Source organism: Ochlerotatus camptorhynchus, unplaced genomic scaffold (assembly GCF_037179485.1).
Source record: "Ochlerotatus camptorhynchus isolate MF236.1 unplaced genomic scaffold, CSIRO-AGI_Acam_v1.1 ptg000379l, whole genome shotgun sequence".
Classification (NCBI taxonomy): domain Eukaryota; kingdom Metazoa; phylum Arthropoda; class Insecta; order Diptera; family Culicidae; genus Ochlerotatus; species Ochlerotatus camptorhynchus.
Window position 1 is genome coordinate 476,783 of NW_027040867.1, and position 21,189 is coordinate 497,971.

Genomic DNA, 21,189 nt, shown 5'->3' on the forward strand with positions numbered 1-21,189 from the left:
GGATCGCAGAGAACCAAACTACCGTTACGTTCTTCGGATACAACGTATCGCTTCATGCCAAATCTACTTTCACCTTTTGTCCTAAATTGGCGTTCTACGACAACCGTGTCTCCTGGTTTAACTCTACATGCCTTAGTGCCACGTCGAACGTCATCTCGTTCTTTTGACTGCAATTTCGCTTCACGATCTCGAGTTTCTAATGCGTGTTCGTCATGATTTGACTCTCCAGGGTGAAGCAGTGGCAATCCACGCTTGATTTTGCGACCCGACAACACATCCTCGGGAGGCAATTTCGTGGTTGTATGATCTGCTGCATTATATGCTTGAATTGCAAACTGCAATTCCTGCTGATAGTTTGTGCCTGTAGACACTACAGTGCACATCGCATTATTCACAATTTTCATGAATCCTTCTACCAAGCCATTTTGCTGTTGGTAAAAGGGCGTCGAAAATATAACTTGGATTCCACGTTCAGAACAATAGCGTGCATCGTCCTCGCCATTGAATGGTGGTCCATTGTCCGATTTTATTGCTCTTGGAAAACCTTCCCTTTCAAAAATCGAGTCTAGTACTGCTTTGGTGTGTAAAACTTGGATGATTTAACAGAACGTTCTATTGCATATCTGGACCTTAGATCAATCACGACTAAAATTGATATGCTTCCCAACTTCAGATACGGTCCATTAAAATCGAGCGCAATGGTATCCCAAACGGCTTTAGGTGCAAATGATCTCTGCATTGGGGTCGGCCTCTCTGGTCTTCCATTAACAGCGCAAACGGCACCCGATTTAACCTACTTCTTTGCATCGCTCGCCATGCCTGGCCACCAAACACGTCTTCTTAAAATACTCTTGAATTTGTCTTCCAACGGATGTCCGGCATGTGTTATTTCAAGAGCTTTTCCGCGTAGGTGTTGAGGTTGACAGCGCATCCATTTTTAATCAATATTCTATCTGCATATCGAAGATCACTTGTGACACTGTCTTTCTTAGCTTTTCAATTGTATCGGTCATCTATATACACAATTTTATTCTTGACATCTTTGAGAATACGCGTCATTTCTTGCTGGAATATTTCCGGTGCGCAGTTGACACCGAACATTAATCTAACATTCCATTCTCTGATAGAAACGTTGTTAGACCCCTGGATTCCTCACTCTGTTCAAGGTTGTAAAATGCATTTAAAGGTCAAGCTTGGAGAAAAATTTAACGCCGTGTAATTTTATCCTCATCTCGTCCATCGATGGTATCCGAAAATACTCCCGCTTGATGGCTTTGTTTGGGGCCACCAAACGAAAATCATCTTTCCATTTGGGAACTGCGGACATGCCACTAATCCATTGAGGTGCTGTGATGACTTCTTCAATAATCCCTCGTGCCTCCATCTCTTCGAGTCTTCAACGTGCACCCTCGCGATATGCAGCGAGAATGTTATAATATGCATTGCGCACTGGGGGTATTGAGTAATCTACGTTGAACTTTACCCTCACTCCGGGCATTTTAGGAAATGTTTCAGATTTATAATTGTTTATCACTTCTCCTACTTTCAGAAGCTCCATGTCACTGGCTGTAGCTCTCCCAAGCAAGGATCGCCTGCCTTCCCTCACAACAAGAAAATCAGCAGTAACCGTTGGTTTTGTGTAGCCAGCTGCTTCGGTTGTTGCCGTAAAAGCACATTCAACCTCCATTGGTTTATTGGAGGCGTAGGCTTGCAGATTCCTGTTGATAGGCTTTTCAAGCTTAATTTTCCCAATCTTAAGTTGATTCTTCAAGCTGTCCCAGTCTGCACCCCCCAAGACGTAACATTCGACAATGAAGATGCTATTTCGAAATCCTCAATGAAGCACGTCTAAGCTTCCCACATTTTGGTAGCCGGGACGTTCTTCGGAAAAATGATTATACCGAGTAAAGGATTATACCAGATTGATAACAAGTTCTGATACCCGGTTATCAAGATTTGATAACCGAACATGTTATCATTGTGGTTGAATAAATAGCCAACATAACAAATATTATAACTAAATAATAATCCTTGGATATCACAAAAATAACTGATTTAGCTATCATTGAATACATCTTGATAACATATCCTGTGATCTATGCTAATTTTTTCAACAAATTTAAAATTATTTTATAGATTTGGTAAAACAACCTTGCGCTGATAAATGAAATATGATTGCAGTGTTTTTATTTCTTACCAGGCGGATAATATTGGAAGTTTTGAACTGACCTTGCATCATTTCAATTTTTTTTTTCATGATAACAACTGATAACAAAATTAGTCGAGGTTGATCACTAAATTAGTTATGTGATAACAACTGAAAACAAAATGGTATCTGGAAGAACAAAGATGGTTTTCAGGATGATTTCAGGTTGTCATTTTACTTTGATCGGAAATATCTACATATCATCTTGGAGCATTGATATTGATGGTCAACCAGCTCAATAAAATGTTGCTCAATGTCACGACTACCTCAATGTATTCGTAGAGCATGATGAGACCTCATATCATCATTTGAGATTTATATGTTACTAGCTGAGTGTGCCCGGACCTGCTCGGGATTCAATATTAGCTTGAGTTTATGCGCCGATTCAAAAAGCATGCTATATTTTTCTGTTTAATTTGTATGGGAGCTCCCCCTTACAGAGGGGGAAGTGGTCTCAAACCATCATAAGACCCTTTCCCGGCCTCAAAAACCCCTGCATACAATTTTTTACGCCAATCGGTTCAGTAGTTTCCGAGTCTATAAAGGTCAAACAGACAGACACACAGAAATTCTTTTCTATATATGCATTAGGTAAGGTGGGGAAAAAGATCGAAGTTTTTTTTTTCCTTGATTTGTTTTTCGTCGATCTTGTTGTCCGTACTTAGTACCAATGCTACCGACGCCAGGGAGACAGCTCCGACACCGTGACCTTACATATCGACCCATCAACTGATGACTAATGGACCGGAGACCAACGGCTTTACTTCCCATCCGAAGGAAGGTGTGATCAGAGATTGTATGCCTCAGAAAATCTCGACGGCGCCGACTGGAATGGAACCCAGACCCCTTGGAGTAAGAGGCAATCACGCTTAGATCAACATTAGTTGAGAAAAATAAAATATCTCAAAACTCGATAAGCGTTCCAATCGAAAATAGTATATTTCCAAAAGAAATGCAATAGGTTCGCAATTTTTCGATGCTCTAATCAGATTCTGCTCCATTTATGATTTTTGAGCGTAAATCAATACGTTTTAGACATTTGTGAATGATTTACATGGATTTCGGCCGCGACTCGAGATTTTTCCACACTCTAAGCTATTCCAGAAGATATATCAAAAGTCTGATACTCCTAAAATCATCTTCAAGGGAAATACAATCATACCCTGAAATAAACATAACCCTTCACTTTACCTTCTCCGAATTCCATGAAGCTTGTTTGTGCTGGAATTGGGCCATTTTAACTAACGCCTAATTTTTTGGAAATGGCGTACCCAATATTTTGTGTAGAGACCAGAAATCAATGTCTGACGCCATTTTGAAATCCAAGATGGCACCTTCATTTACGTCACCCCAATTCCAAAAATACTCATATTCTGGGGTATATGACAGTATTTTCCAGTTTTCTGTACCCGAATTCCACCCTTATGGATTAAAAAATTACATCATACATGGATTTCCGTTTCCTACCCATCACCCGGATTCCAAAACTACGCATATTGCACGAGTTTGATAGTATTTTTCAGTTTTTCTCTAACCGGATGCCACCATCTTGAATTTCAAACTGGCATCAAACATGAGTTTCCGGTCCCTATACGTCACTTCCATTGCAAAAATACCCATATTGTGGGGTATTTGACAGCATGTCCCACTTTTTCTGTAACCGGATGCCTCCATCTTGGATTCCAAAATGGCGTCATACATGGATTTCCGGTTCCCACACGTCAACTCGATTCTAAAAATACCCATATTGTGGTGTATTTGACAGTATTTCCCTGTTTTTCTCTAACCAGTTTCTGCCATCTCGGATTTTAAAATGACGACATGGATTTCAGATTCCTACATTTCATTCCGATTAGAAAAATGCCAATATTGTGGAGTATTTGTCAATATTTTCAAAAATATTTTTTTGTTCATTGTTCTTCATCAGTAGTTCTTTCGGTCGATGCGTCGTCGACTTTGGAAAGCAACCGTTTCGTGATGAGTGTGTGAGTGAAGTCCAGGTTTTGCGCCCATTGCTGCAATGGAAGTGCTCTGCCAGCCGTTGGCGATACTGCCATACAATGAAACCATTGGAAGTGGCTCCCGTTCTGATAGAGGAAGCTTACTGGATAGCGGAAGATAAAGTGTTTATTATCTTGTACCTCTTGACTATAGTTTTAAGATGTTTTGTGTGGTGAACAAGAATCCTTGGCTCTGTAAAGTTAATTCGATTGAGCATTATCAAATAAATAAATAAACAAAACAAAAAGTAATCCTAAATAACGAGGAATTTTATTACGAAGTAAATCCCAAATAACGAGATTTTTTTATGCACTAATTCTATATATGAACCCCTGGTTTGGTTCGTAAATGGAGGTTTCAGTAAATCTGAATCCGTATTGCTTCATTAACCGTTATGTGATCGACAAAAAAAAAACCTTAAAGTGCTCGACAAGGGTACCCGGGTACTCACAAATTGAAATACTTGCTACTGTGGCCTATTATGACCGATTCTGAATCTTTTGGCACCAATGGATTCAGAAACTTATCTTCTTTCTGGACATTTCCAACAATGTCCATCCGGAATAGTCTGGTTCCCGGAAATCCGGATTTTCTGTATCATGTTCCAGAACTAAGCATTTTCTTGGCACTTTCGCTAGAATTTTGAAGGAATCGATATCAAAGTATCAGAATTTCCTTCAAAAACAATTTCAGCTTACTTGAGGACCGGTTTAAGCTTTCTCCCCGGAACGGCCATTCCGTCGAAGGTTCCCGTAGGGTCTTTAGTGGCCATAGAAGTGTTTTTTAAGAAACCCCTTCAATATGGGTATACAAATTCAAGATTTTACAGCAGGAGACTGTTTATCATAATGTTGTGGTCATCCGATGGATTCTCCCCGGGACGGTCATTCTGGCGTAGGTTCCTGTAGGGCCTCTAGTGACCATAGAAGTGTTTGGGAAGAAACCCCTGCAATATGGGTATCAAAATTCATGAATTTCCAGCAGGAGACTGTTTATCCTAATTTTGTGATCATCCGATGGATTGTCCCCATAACGGCCATTCCGGAGCAGGTTCCCGTAGGGCTTCTAGTGACCATAGAAGGGTTTAGGAAGAAACCCCTGCAATATGGGTATCAAAATTCATGGATTTACAGCAGGAGACTGTTTATGATAATTTTGTGATCATCCGATGGATTGTACCCGGGACGGCCATTCCGGAGCAGGTTCCCGTAGGGCTTCTAGTGGCCATAGTAGTGTTTGGGAAGAAACCCCTGCAATGTGGGTATCAAAATTCATGAATTTACAGCAGGAGACTGTTTATCATAATTTGGTGATCATCCGATGGATTGTCCCCAGAAAGGCCATTCCGGAGCAGGTTCCTGTAGGGCCTGCAGTGCCCATAGAAGTGTTTGGGAAGAAACCCCTGCAATATGGGTATCCAAATTCATGAATTTACAGCAGGAGACTGTTTATCATAATGTTGTGGTCGTCCGATGGATTGTCCCCGGGACGGCCATTCCGGAGCAGGTTCCCGTAGGGCTTCTAGTGGCCATAGAAGTGTTTAGGAAGAAACCCCTGCAATATGGGTATCAAAATTCATGAATTTACAGCAGGAGACTGTTTATCATAATTTTGTGATCATCCGATGGACTGTCCCCGGGACGGCCATACCGAAGTAGATTCCCGTAGGGCCTCTGGTGACCATAGAAGTGTTTGGGAAGAAACCCCTGAAATATGGGTATCAACATTCATGAATTTCTAGCAGGAAACTGTTTATCATAATTTTGTGAAAGATCCGATGGATTTACCCCAGAACGGCCACTCCGGAGCAGGTTCCTGTAGGGCCTCCAGTTCCCATAGAAGTGTTTGGGAAGAAACTCCTGCAATATGGGTATCAAAATTCATGAATTTACAGCAGGAGACTGTTTATTATAATGTTGTGGTCATCCGATGGATTGTCCCCAGAACGGCCATTCCGGAGCAGGTTCCCGTAGGGCCTCTAGTGGCCATAGAAGTTGTTTGCAAGAATGTTCCTACAATATGGGTATCAAAATTCATGAATTTTCAGCAGTAGACTATTCATCATATTTTCGTGGCTATCTGACAGATTGTCCCCGGAATGGGCTTGGATAGAATGCTCTTTATTTTTTGAAATTTAAAAAAAGAAACTTTTCTCATTATTTGTTTGTTTCTGACTAAATGTCCATGGAATGGCCATTTTTAGAACAAGTGAATAATCGAGTGGTGGTGAAAAATTCAGGATGAAAACTCATGCAATTTTTATTTTCTTGAGTTTTCCTGGTGTTCAATCTCTCTAGGGGTATAAACGTTGTGGATTAATGTTGTTTGGAGTTTTTGCAGTCTCTGCTGTGCTATAAATAAACTGACATTTCTATGGACTTTTATTCCTCATAAATTTTTTTTTTTTTTTTTTTTTTTTATATTTATCTTTATTAAATGTTGTTAAAAAATTACAAGCACGTAAAAAGCAAACGAAACAAAATTTAGCAGTTATCGCAAATTTCTTGGCAGTGCTGATTGCACACAGGTCTTGAGCATGACTTCACATCTTCCTGGTCTTCCTACACTTGATGTCTTCACTTTTGCAGATATGACAGATGCCAACTTATGGCTCCCGTCCGGACGGATCTTGTTCAACTGGAGACAATCAATACGAAATTAACAATTTTAAATTGGCTCACTACTTGACTAGCCTGTTGGTCCCAAGCAAAAGATTAACGTATCCCATTCTAGTCAAAATTCTACTACTACTACACAATGTTTGTTTTGATTCGCTATGAAAGTTTGACAGATAAAACGAGGGGTTAGTGGATTTTCCTATGTTTCGAGGGGTGAATCGACTAGCTTGGGACCGAAGCTAGTATCAGAGCTGTTCACATCGACTGATACTGAGTGGTTGCGGTACAAGCACATATCGTCGATAATAGACGATTGTTGTGTATCAGAGAACGCTTGCGCAAAAAGACTAGGGTGGGGGAACGGATTCGAAACTCTCATGTTATTAGCCAAATACATCCGTAGACCATAGTTGTATAATTGGCAATGCACCCGTGTACTGAATGGGAATTGTGGGTTCGAATTCCACCGGTGCCCTTAGATTTTTTCGCAAATTTTCTCACACACACGTCTCTTACCGATGATATGTGCTTACCTCTCAGTATGTTCAAACTTTCCTATAAACAATTAAATTGACTGCAAAGTCGCTAAACCGTAAATCGAAAAAAAAAACCAAAAAGTTGAACACGTTTCTTCGGGACCTACTAGTCTTAGAGTTACCTCTATGGTAGAACTATCTGCACACTTCGATAAAAATCATATAAATTTAAGTGCTCTTAGACTGACATATATGAGCGTCAATTTTGACATAGAATTCAGTCGACTTTTCGTCGAGTAACGAACTGTTCAGTCATTAATTATGATCCCCATATTATAGGGGCTTCTTCCCAAACACTTTGATCGCGCACGGGAGAGATCCCTACGTTGTGTTTATTTGTTTATCTTTTAATTGTTGATCCCGATCGAGACGGATAGTAATGAAAAGCACTGATTGCTTCGCCGTCCTGCCATGGCGGAGGCATACGAGCTACTAATTTACTGTTGTTTTGTTTTGTATATTGTAATGGTACAGTTAGTAGGGTAGTTGCACATATAGATGACATTCCACAAACACACTTCTATGGTCACTAGAGGCCTCCACTAGAGGCCCTACGGGAACCTACTCCGGAATGGCCGTCCCGGGGACAATCCATCGGATGATCACAAAATTATGATAAACAGTCTCCTGCTGGAAATTCATGAATTTGGATACCCATATTGCATGGGTTTCTTCAAAAACACTTCTATGGCCACTAGAAGCCCTACGGGAACCTACTCCAGAATGTCCGTCCCGGGGACCATCCATCGGATGACCACAAAATTATGATAAACAGTCTCCTGCTGTAAATTCATGAATTTTGATACCCATATTGCAGGGTTCTCTTCCCAAACACTTCTATGGCCACAAAAGGTCCTATAAAAACCTACTCCAGAATGGCCGTCCATGGACAATCCATCGGATGACCACAAAATTATGATAAACAGTCTCTTGCTGTAAATTCTTGAATTTCGATACCCATATTGCAGAGGTTTCTTCCCAAACACTTCTATGGCCACTAGAGGCCCTACGGGAACATACTCCAGAATGGCCGTCCCGGGGACCATCCATCGGATGACCACAAAATTACGATAGACAGTCTTCTGCTGTAAATTCATGATTTTTTATACCCATATTGCAGGAGTCTCTTCCCAATTACTTATATGACCACTAGAGGCCCTACGGGAACCTACTCCAGAATGGCCGTCCCGGGGACAGTCCATCGCATGATCACAAAATTATGATAAACAGTCTCCTGCTGTAAATTCATGAATTTTGATACCCATATTGCAGAAGTTTCTTCTATGGCCACTAGAGGCCCTACGGGAACATAATACGGAATGGCCGTCACGTGGACAATCCATCGGATGATCACAAAATTATGATAAACAGTCTCCTGCTGAAAATTCATGAATTTGGATACCCATATTGCAGGGGTTTTATTTCCCAAACACTTCTATGGTCACTAGAGGCCCTACAGGAACCTACGCCGGAATGGCCGTCCCGGGGAGATTTCATCGGATGACCACAAAATTATGATAAACAGTCTCCTGCTGGAAATTCATGAATTTGGATACCCATATTGCATGGGTTTCTTCAAAAACACTTCTATGGCCACTAGAGGCCCTACGGAAACCTTCTCCAGAATGTCCGTCCCGGGGACCATCCATCGGATGACCACAAAATTATGATAAACAGTCTCCTGCTGTAAATTCATGAATTTTGATACCCATATTGCAGGGGTCTCTTCCCAAACACTTCTATGGCCACAAAAGGTCCTATAAAACCCTACTCCAGAATGGCCGTCCATGGACAATCCATCGGATGACCACAAAATTATGATAAACAGTCTCTTGCTGTAAATTCTTGAATTTTGATACCCATATTGCAGAGGTTTCTTCCCAAACACTTCTATGGCCACTAGAGGCCCTACGGGAACATACTCCAGAATGGCCGTCCCGGGGACCATCCATCGGATGACCACAAAATTATGATAGACAGTCTCCTGCTGTAAATTCATGATTTTTTATACCCATATTGCAGGAGTCTCTTCCCAAACACTTATATGACCACTAGAGGCCCTACGGGAACCTACTCCAGAATGGCCGTCCCGGGGACAGTCCATCGCATGATCACAAAATTATGATAAACAGTCTCCTGCTGTAAATTCATGAATTTTGATACCCATATTGCAGAATTTTCTTCTATGGCCACTAGAGGCCCTACGGGAACATAATACGGAATGGCCGTCACGTGGACAATCCATCGGATGATCACAAAATTATGATAAACAGTCTCCTGCTGAAAATTCATGAATTTGGATACCCATATTGCAGGGGTTTTTTTTCCCAAACACTTCTATGGTCACTAGAGGCCCTACAGGAACCTACGCCGGAATGGCCGTCCCGGGGAGATTTCATCGGATGACCACAAAATTATGATAAACAGTCTCCTGCTGTAAATTCTTGAATTTGGATACCCATATTGCATGGGTTTCTTCAAAAACACTTCTATGGCCACTAGAGGCCCTACGGGAACCTGCGCCGGAATGGCCGTTCCGGGAGAAACCTTTAACCGGTCCTTAAGTAAGCTGAGATTGTTTTTGAAGGAAATTTTGATACTTTGATATCGATTCCTTCAAAATTCTATCGAAAGTGCCAAGAAAATGCTTAGTTCTGGAACATTATACAGAAAATCCGGATTTCCGGGAACCAGACTATTTCGGATGGACATTGTTGGCAATGTCCAGAAAGAAAATAAGTTTCTGAATCCATTGGTGCCAAAAGATTCAGAATCGGTTAAAATTGGCCGCAGTAGCAAGCAGTTCAATTTTGTGGGTACCCGGGTACCCTTGTCGAGCTGTTTAAGGGTAAAAAAATTCACGACCCCCCCTTTCGAAGCCCCTTGCTGCAATTTGAAATCTTTCTTCACAAAAAGTTGTCACTCCATGAGTTCTAAGATGTCACTGAATTCTGGTTTCCTGTCGTGAAAATAACTTCATAATTTATTAACTTGAAATCTGAAAAGGTACCCGGGTACCCTGTCGATCACATAAGGGTTAAAGGCAGTCCATGTTGTTTACCAATAGAGATCGCGCGATCACGAACGCTTATAACAATAAAATGCTTCCTGATGATTGACCCATACAAAATAGTCAGATGTGTCAATATTTAAGTTGAAATTTTCATTGATAAAAATGTGGCAGCACCATGTATAAGTAAAATTACACAAGTAAAATTAAAAAAAAAATACTCTTCTTAAAACAAGGGGAATGAAAACCAAGCAAGGCAAAATGTTCCCTAAAAAAGTTATGAAATGTTCCCTAAAAATACTGAAATGTTCCATAAAACATTTGAAATGTGAAATCCCTCCCTCTCAAACTCTGGTCACGTCTTCCTTCGGAAGGGAAGTAAGCCCGTCGCTCCCCGGTCCATGAGTTGATGGGTCGATATGTAAGGTCCAGGTGTGGGAGCTGCCTACCTGGTGTCGGTAACATTGTTATTCACGCTCAGTCATTCGAAACAAGGATTGCGTGCCATCATGGAAGAATAAACGTGCTGACTGAGCTACTAACTGAGTGCTCTGCTGTCAGTGACATATTTACTTCCCAATCATTCATACTCTCATGTGGCAGTGAATGATGAGACGGATGGCTGGTCATATTCATATGAAAATCACAAATTGAACCTGACTGTATTGCTTATTGTCTTCTTCTTTTCGCATTTTAAGCATATTGCTGATTGCAAATTAGCTTATCACGTGCTCTCAACTTAGTGTCCTAGATGCACTTCCACAGTTATTAATGGAGAGGGAAGTCGAGAAATTTTACAACCCGAAAAATTCCTAGACCGGACCGAAAATCGAACCCAGCCATCTCCAGCATGGTCTTGCTTTGTATCTGCGCCTTTACCGACTGAGCTGAGGGAGGCCCCACTGGTTGGCGGTATTTTTAAGCCGTTTGTGGTGCTCATACGTTTAATAGACTAACAATATTTTTTCATAGATATCTCAAAATACTTTCAAAGGTTTTTCATTCATTGCTATTTAGGATGTAAACCTATCATTTGGTCAAATTTTCTAATCAAATACTACTAAAACAGTACGAGAAAACAGACTAATGGTCATATTACCCACACAGTTCGAAAAAATAGTGTAAATTTCTGTTCAATATGATGCACATAAATCGAGCGTCACATATCATATAAGTTTACATTATAAATCTTGTAAAGTTCTGAGACATTTCATAAAATGTTGCAAATATTGTATACAAAAAAACCCATCTTTGTAAGCAACATTGTTTACAAGTTGCTCGGTTGCGTGAAATGAAATACAAGTTTACGTGTATGAATGTTTACATCACAATTAAAATCCAGAATTTTTATCTGTGCAGGTCCTTAATGAGAAATATAAATTTTGTCTAATGCCTCATCCATCAGCTGCTAATCGAAGTATTGACTAATATTCTATAACTCGCTGGATTCAGCGATCGCCTAATTTTTCCATGTAGGGGAAGTTTGTCAGTTAGTGCTCCGCTAATTGGCCATGCGGCCACTCATGTTCGAAATCAGTTTTTCCAAATGTTTTAAGGTAGATATACAGAACAGCATTGAGGCTAACTTCCTTAAATCTCACTTTGTTATGATTATTGTTAACTCGACCACACGGTAGGCAAAATATGCTATTACGAACACTTATATCAAAATATCAAATTTTGTTTTCATTCTCTGCTCGGGTAGTGTTGTTTTGATTTTATATCTCCATATCCCAAGCTACATTGCAAGTTTAATCCAGGGTTTAAAGCATTCTACATGTCTAAATAAAGGTGTACAGAACTCTCATAAAACCCAAATTTATCCTACAAGTTGATAATCCTCATTATCAATGATCCCTTTATTTCGAATTACGAAGAGTTGACTATTTATTTTGCATTTTTATTTTACCTTGGTAGAATCATTGTTCCCTTTAAATGTTACCTACGAAAAAGGCGCAAAAGCTGCACAAACTCTTCTCATATACCGTAATCCGCAGACAAATTGATCACCAGGCCGAAATTGATCATTATGAGTTGCGTCTTTAGTTGTCAAGTAGAAAATTGTCGGTCATAGATGTCAAGAGAAATCGTGATAGCATTTCATCATGAGACTTCAATAATTGCTTCGACGAGTTTCTCATAGCAAAATAGTACATTTTACCTAATACATTTCAATTTTATTTAAATGACGTTCAATAGAATTCAAACATATGGTTATACACAGCAAAAAAATAATTTTGATATCACGTCAAAGTGGATGCACTACAATCATGTCGAAAATATGGTGTAATATTACTTGCTAAAAAGGACAAAATTATAATTAATACAATGCATGAACTGACATTACGCTGCTTTTACTGCATTTGTTTATTTATGTGGTCATAAAAATTACATGAAATTTTCGACATGATTGTAGTGCATCCACTTTGATGTGATATCAAAATTATTTTTTTGCTGTGTAGGGTTCCAACGATTGATATCACTAACTTGAATGAGGTATTTTTCAATAATCTCAGCGTAAATGAATCTGAACTATATAAAACATTAGGGTAAAATGTTTCCAATATTGAGAAATCAATAGTTTTTTTTATGAAGTTTACAGTGAATTTTATAGAAATTGCCTTCATTTAGGCGCAAATATGCATTTTAAGAAATTGTGTTTTGTTATTTCTGCTGGAAATACACTTCACGCAAGGATCTTAGCATCAGATTCGGATTCAAGGAACTACAATTTAATAAGAATTTATTTTTACACCAAATCGATATTTTCAAATTTAAATTTCATAAATGTCTTAAAAATAAACAAAACACGCAATATATGTAATCATGGAGTATGATATATACCTCATAGCTTCCGATTTTACCTAATAGCATTAGTCAATTTCATTTAATGTACACATTTATTGCTATATTTACATTATTAGATCAATTTGCCCCCGGATTATTGTACCTAGTTTTGTAAGTTTCTGCTTGTAGTAGAATTTGCAGCTTTTACCCAGTTGCTTTGCAACACGAGGCTGGAAAACGCAACTTGCCTAAAATTTATTGTGTCGACGTTGGGCCTCAAATATATAAAAAAAACGTGTATGTATATATATATACAACATGTGCCATCAAGAATTGGATTCTATTGACCCTTGCCGTGGCCCACCTGAACGAATATTCTCAGCCACACGAAACCCATAAAAAGAAATAATTGTATGGCCACCGTGTGCGGCACCGATTTTCGAGCGTACGATGTGCACATAAAACGAATTTATTCTCTCGCTTCCAACTGGCCTTTGCTTCCCAATTTCCATACCTTGGCACATCGTGAGTGGCGAATTGTAAAGTACCTCCCGCCACCCCTCCTCAACATCTTCCACTGGAAAGAGGATCTGGCGGAAAATTAATGAAATTTCATAGTTCCACTCTCTGGTTCAAGTGGTGCTTTGTTCGGCAGTCCAACTTATTCATTTTTATTATGACGATTGTTTCGGAATTGACAGTGATGTCGGTGGAAAGTGCGGGGAAAATGCATTTCTGCGAATTCAATGAATATATGACAATGCTTTTATGTTTAATCAATTAGTCTTTAGTTTAAATTTGCTTCCGCTGTTTTTCGGTTTGTCTTCGCTGTGTTTCAAGATAGTTATATTTTAATTACAGAAAAAAAAGATGCAAGATCATGAATCGTTACGTTTACTTCCTGATGAGTTAGACTCAGACGATTTCACTGTGGTAGCCAGCACTGAACCAAAAATACTCGCAATCTCTCCCAAGTAACACATTTATGTCACAAAAAGATGTGGCATCTTGAATGCGACTGCATGAAAATTATGGGTCAATGATTTCTATTTCACTTATAAATACAAAAATATAAATAAAATACATACGGTGTAAGACTACAAAAATCATTTAAAGTGACCTATTGTAAGATATTAGTCTAGTCCAATATACTTTGAAATCACATTTGAAATTGTTCTAACACCCCCAACATTAAAAGATAAAAAACAATTTTAATTAAGTAAATAATATCAAGAGTAACTCAATCATTTTTCATCCGATTTTCAATTTTATACAATCTTGGAAAGCAAAACGTAGGAATGAAATTAGTTGAGATTTTTCTAATGAAATACAAAGAAATAATATTTTAAAATCTTAAGACGCCAATACGGTGACCAAAATATGAACCTCCCCTAACCTAACTACAGGCGAGAAGTTAAAAAAATGCGATTTTTTTTTGTATAAATATAAAAAGTAAATCTCGTCGAATTTTAGTAACACATAACAGTGTGACACATATGTATTCCAACAAAAACAAACTGACATATGTTTTCGTTAGTAGAAACTTTATTTCGGATTTAGTTTTCAGATTTCATTTATCATTGTATGTAGAATGTAAATCAAAAACTGTCACTAAATTGAATCACCTTTTGCACGGACAATGAGCTTCAACCACTTAACGAAAACGTCACAAGCGGCACGCTCTACGTCTATCGTCCCATAGCTTAATCACTGCTTCAAATTCATCCAAATTGCGATAGGAATGATCCTTAAGCTTCTGTTCCATGTACCCCCAGATACAGAAATCTAATGGGTTCAAATCGGAAAAAAAAACTTGGGGGCCATTTGTTCTTCGAGATGGAATCCGTTAAATATTCTTTACACCACCTCTGCCCGAGCAGGAGAAAATAACTAATGAATACCTAATTCTGATCTAATACAAAAATTTGGTGTTTGCATGACATTAGAGGTAAAATGCCGAAGAATAATCCCAAAAAATTGCATGCAAAATATTTTGTAAATAACAACAATTGATATTTGGATACCAAAAGAATACCTGTGTGGTATTGTTTTGGTGTTGCATTATCATAATTTGGTATTGGAATGGTATTGTGGGAATTTTTTTTTGTATTATTTTTTGTTATTTTACTTCTTATGTCAGGCTCATCCATACCAATTTAAGGTATTGAGATATTCGTTCCTGCTCGGGTGAACAAGTTTTGCAGTGTGAGCTGGAGCGCCATCCTGTTGGAAGTAATAATATTCTGTACCGTACATTTCACGAACAGTAGGCATCAGGTTCTTCTGCAAAACCTCTTCCACACCTTTTACACCTTTGTCGATAAACACCAAAGGAAGCTTTCCCTTTCTTAAAACAGCGCCCTATACCATGGAGGATGATGAATTTTGGTATCGTGGCACATTTCTTTTGTGTACTGGAATATAATTGCGGAGCTCCAAGAACAAACAACTTCTCGTTCGAAAATATAATTTCGTGCCGAGAAAGCAGCAGTTTGCTTCTATCCACTCGTTTTTGTTTTGATCCTTCCGTCAATCCGTGAATTTTTCTTTTTTTAAATGCTTTTATATCCAGGTCCTTCTTCAAAATTCGCCGGAAAGATTCACGGTAAATATTCAGCTCAGCTGCCATTTTTCTTGCGGATCGGTCACAGCCACGACGAATTTGCTCCCGAATTACCTTAACAACCCATGGAGTTCTGACGCATCATTTTCTTCCAGATTTCTTGTGATTTTCAATAGATCCTGTATCGATGAATCTTTTCACGGTATAATACATAGTATCCTCTTTTCACACCGAGATGTTTAAGATCACGAAAAATGGCATCATTTGGAAACTTTTTGATTATTAACAACCTGGGACCTAGAGTCGGTGTATAATGAGTCACGCCAAGAGAAAAACAGTTGAACTCGCATCACGGTTTTCAAAAGATTCCCTTTCTTTTAACTTGGCAACAGAGGGCTTCTGCATCAACTTCAAATGACTTCTAGCGAGGAAAAAAATTAACGGCTGTAGTAAATCATTATAATCAGTGATTTTGTCGGATTATCTTAAAGAAAAATAGTAGAAATTGTCATTACTGATCATTACAAAACGTATCGCATAAAATATGTAATGCTCACTGCGTGTATATGATCATTTCTTCGGTTATATTTTATATTTAATTGCAATACCTTTCGTGGACCTTTCATAGCATCGTAATGCTTGTTTACTTTGCACGATAGGTAGCCGGTTTGACAGTTCAATAGGTAGACTTGGCTTCACTCTTGGCGTGACTCATTATACACCGACTCTACTGGGACCCAGTTAACGACCGTAGCTCAAACATGATACGTGTACGTCGAACGAGCTACCGAATAGGATTGGGCGACCTTGGATCGATCTTTGGAAGATCGATCTTTTTCATCCCGATTTTCAATTCTTCGGATCGATTCCTTGTCCACGAGAAGATTGAAAAAATCGATCTCTTTTTTCGATTTTTCGATCTTTAATAAAGTGTATTCACATCGAAAAAACGATTTTCTCTCACCACAGACTGCGTTGTAAATTTAAGGAACTTAATATCAACATCAGCATCGCTCTCTACAATAACGTAACTATTTGCGTTTCCGATATTTACGAATACAGAAACATTTGAAGGTTTGGGCTACCTCCCTCCTGTGCTCATTGCTCCTTACCGTCACGAAAACATTTAAATGAATATTATAAAGAAAACAATATCTTGGGGGTACCAACGTAAACAAGCATATTAAAATAAAAATCAAAAGACTGATCTACCAAAGATCGATTCTTTGGTACTGATTTAATCAGTGGATCGATTCTAGAGCCAAATATAAGATCGATCCGTCACGATCAACATTCCATGAATTCTAATGACAGTCCCTCTCACAGACTTCAAAATAGAGTACCTTACACTGCAAAATATGTCTGGTATCTCTATATATGCATTTAGATTAACATCCGAAGTCCCTTTCTTTTTCACATATTTTGCATTAAAGATACTTTCTGCCCCACTCCATTCATACAAAATGGCGGGAAATCCTGTTAGGGGCGGGACTAAAAAAGTAGTTTCGCGCTTCTTCTTCTTCTTCTTCTATATATATATATAAATGAATTTCTGTCTGTCTGTCTGACCCTTAAAGACTCGGAAACTACTGAACCGATCACCGTGAAAATTTGTTTGCAGGGGTTTTTGGGGCAGGGAAAGGTTCTTATGATGGTTCGAAACCCTTCCCCCTATTTAAGAGGGCGGGGGGCTCCCATAGAAATGAAACAGAAATTTCTGCAAAACTCGAAAACTAATCAAGCAAATGGAACCAAGTTTGGCATGTGGAGGTCATAGGGGGTAGCCCTTTAGATAAAAAGGGGAGCTACGTACAATATAGCATGCTTTTTTTAATTGGCGGATAAACTCAAGCTAATATTGAATCCCGAGCAAGGCCGGGCACACTCAGCTAGTAATATATATACAAGGACGGCTTCGAATGTTAATCTAAATGCACGTATAGAGGTTCCAGTTATGTTTTGCACTGCACTGTCTTTTGTGAACAATTAACGGGAAACAGATTATGCATAGTTTCCGGTAGATGTCACCGCTAACAACAGTAGTTGCATCTGATGGAAAACGAATGCGAAGCTTCCCTAATAAACAAATACCATAAACGAACTGTATCCCGGATGGGTAAACTATCCCACAAATGCTTTGGATGATACCCCGAACACGTCGTTAAGCTCACTTTTATGGTTATTTTTATTAGGGTTAACAAAGTGGTTAATTTTTTAGTGTTAAAATTGTGTTATGGTCGATTACAATGTGAAATGTCAATCGATTATTACAAAACCAGTTTCATTTGAAAACTTTTATCGGTCTTCAAAATCGTATTTTATGGAACCGGTTTTGTTAAAAAAAAAAAGATTGACCAAACATTTCTTGAAGTGAAACCAAAGAAGCAGTTTCGTTGCAAACATTTATTCACCCAAATACCACACCATGATGCAGTACAACCATGCTAATAAACTTCATCCAAAGCGGCAAATATTTTGAAACCTACCAAGTTCTTACGAACTTTTGCCACCACTAGTGCAAGTGGTAGAAATCACCATTTCACTAGGATAAATGCTTGGAATGACGACAAAATCTGGTTTTTGTTCGAAGAAAGTGCAACTTTCGCCCAAGTGACACATGAACACAGCCACTTTTCAGCACTCTTTCAATGACACTCGTGTTTCTTTTACCTCTGCTCTTTTCTCGTCGATCTGTGTGCATCAACGTTAATTGCGCCTATTCATTCAGAGCTGAAATTCTGAGAAAATTTGTAAAGCACTTTCTTCTTTTTTTCTGGACTGCTCTTAAGCAGGATGTCGAGAATAGCGAAAAATTTACATCAACTTCAATCTCGTGCTGGTGAGAGGAAACAAATTATCGTAGTACTTCGCTATTAAACGGTTTTTTTCTCTCGTAGAAATGGTTGAATGTGCTTCAACCTCCGAATTACACCCAACCGTATTTTGTGCACTGCACTTGCTCCTTTGCTGTTGAATGCTGCTTACGCTAATTGTCTAATGGATTTGTCCCTATTCCTTCTTTCGGTTACACTACCACTTTGCCGGTGGTTACAAAACCAGGATTGGATTCTGGTAGAAAATAATCCCCCGAGTATCACAGCAGCATCAAGTTCTTCTCGGTTTAGGTCAAATGACGCTTGGCATGGAGAATTCTAGAGAAATTTATATGCTTTTGTTTAGAAAGTAAACTTTTCCCAGGATCATTTAATATTCCTCACCCATAACCTTGTGTCGTTGTGTATACATTTACCAAAAGCATTTGATAAAGATGTTTTTCTTCAAGAGAAATGTAAATATTTATACAACACAACATTACCTGAAACAGGAAGACTTGTTGTCGTTGTGCGGACACGCACAACTTTGCTGCTCCTGATATTCCAATGTGATGCTGTTTTGGATTCCCTCTCGAGCTGTGACAGATACCACGTCCGGGTTTGGAGCAACGTTTTGTGGTGTCGATTCAACGTGGATCGATTTTCACTGGGCAGCACTTGTAAGCGACGGTTGTTTCACTGAGGCTGTAAATTTGCACCATCCGGGAAAACTTGCCTCTTCTGCACACTGCACTTTCACACTTTTCATCGGTGTTAAAGCTGGAGAATGATGGCTAGAGCTGTTTTCATAGGAAACACTCTGTCGGCGTCAATGGCGATGTAGTTAAGGCCCTCCGGCAGTTACTTAACTAAACTTTTCAACTTCATTCACCACTTTATTCCGCTGCTCCATTTTACTACTGATTCACAAAGGAAGGCCAAGTTAAACGGGACTGCAAACTGGGTTGATGTATGTTGGGTATGTATCATGAATTTTATGAGCACGAAAATAAATCAAACTTTGCCCAACGTAATACTGCTAGCAGACACTTGCCAAATAATACGAGTGCAGAAAAGCTTTTAGAAATAATGTTTGAAGTTAGAAATGAGAGTTATTAGGAGTACCACTCGCTTAAGCCAGCAAAATATAACTAAGAGAACAGACAGTTGAATCTTCTCTACCCAAACGTGAAAAGGCAGTGGATGCTCCATGATTGGAATACATTTTGGAATTGTTTCACACAGTCGAAATATACATATTTGATTTTCTTTAATCTTTTAAGTCGAGATCCTGAAATCATATTGCAGCCATTTCATCATCTTAGAGACAAATTTCTTGAGACAACCATTTAAACCGTCACAAATTGATTCTTGTTTTGAAAACAGTATATATTTCATTCCAAATATGGAACTATTCCGGATGAAGCTTAATCGGATTTTCAATTTTCTCGGGAATCAACTGCTAAAGATCTAACAACTAACAATATCAATTAGCCTAAATTCGAGTTGTATACGAACATTTTTATCGATATTTGAAGGATGCATTTTGATGGATGGGGGAAAATAAGTCAAAATGGGTTATTAACATCTTCCGGGTAAATTTTTCTTCATGACAACTACTTGTAAGGATATCCCCTCCAGTTAAAAATTCATGCTTACTGACACATTTGCAAAGAACCTCATAATGTGGAACCCTAAAAGTTAAACGTATAGACCTTAAAAACCATTTTATATTATATACTTCGATAATTCACATGCAAGAGAGATTGCAAAAGGGGTTTTACCGTCCAGTTGAAACCAGTACTAGAGTGGTATACAGCTAGTGATGTCGATTTTAATGCCTCACAACTTAATAACTTTTAATACTTTTAAACAAAATAATCAATGACGTTACGTACTCAGATGTTTGATGACTCGAATTGAAGGGTTTTTATTCAGCTTTCGACTGACATAGAGGAATATTCATAACATTTTCTTAAACTTGAAAATAGACCACGAAGGATTCTCCTGGCGACGACGTATGATAAACGAAATGATGTCTGTGCCTTGCCTTCCAATCCAACAGCCATGCTCATCATTTACGTGATGGGAAGGGTACACTCAAACAATTCCACACGTTTGATCGAAGCGTTTAAACACTTGATTTTTAAATGCTCAATCACATTTACTTTAAGTGTATTTAATCTGGGTTCAATGTGTTATACACGTTAATTTTTAGTGTTTCAAACTGTGAAATGTTGAAAATCTTTCACTATCTATTCAAGTGTATTGCACATTGAATCACACTCCTCTTCTTGTAAGTTACAAGTAAAACATGCCATCATACCATCTTTTGGTTTTATTATTCCGAAAAACAATATTTTAGCTGAAATGAGTCTTTGCAACCTTGCCCACAACAGTCCATGATCGAATCCCAAATCAGACCCATTAAAAAGATATGTGAAAGCTCTGGCCTCTGGAAGTTTTTTTTTATATATTTGTCGATTCATTTTTATAGTCGGTAAAGTAGAATTCGATAAAGTAGAATATTGTAGAATATTGAACTATGATGTGCAAAGCTATTGATATCACCATATGAAGCACAAAGAATCCAAGTGTGTCACAATTCAAATCCATAGTGTTCAGGCATGATTCATAGCATAAGATTCACACATG

General features: G+C 38.6%; 2 protein-coding genes across 9 annotated transcripts in view; one reads left to right on the forward strand and one right to left on the reverse strand.

Moving 5' to 3' along the window:
• The window catches only part of LOC135710353 (uncharacterized), a 444,976-nt gene that overhangs the window by 157,945 nt on the left and 265,842 nt on the right, over positions 1-21,189 (forward strand). The gene's annotated exons all lie outside the window — the stretch shown is intronic.
• LOC135710376 (protein rolling stone-like) overlaps positions 1-21,189 on the reverse strand; it is a 184,054-nt gene that overhangs the window by 106,538 nt on the left and 56,327 nt on the right. For 3 of the 8 annotated variants that reach the window (XM_065232940.1, XM_065232942.1, XM_065232936.1), the window contains exon 2: positions 19,038-19,451. The exons of 1 other annotated variant lie outside the window; for it this stretch is intronic. The gene's annotated coding sequence lies outside the window, so the exon portion shown is untranslated. Of the gene's footprint in view, positions 1-19,037; positions 19,495-21,189 lie in introns of all 8 variants that reach the window. 4 more of the 8 variants (XM_065232938.1, XM_065232943.1, XM_065232935.1 and 1 more) reach the window with 2 other exon arrangements.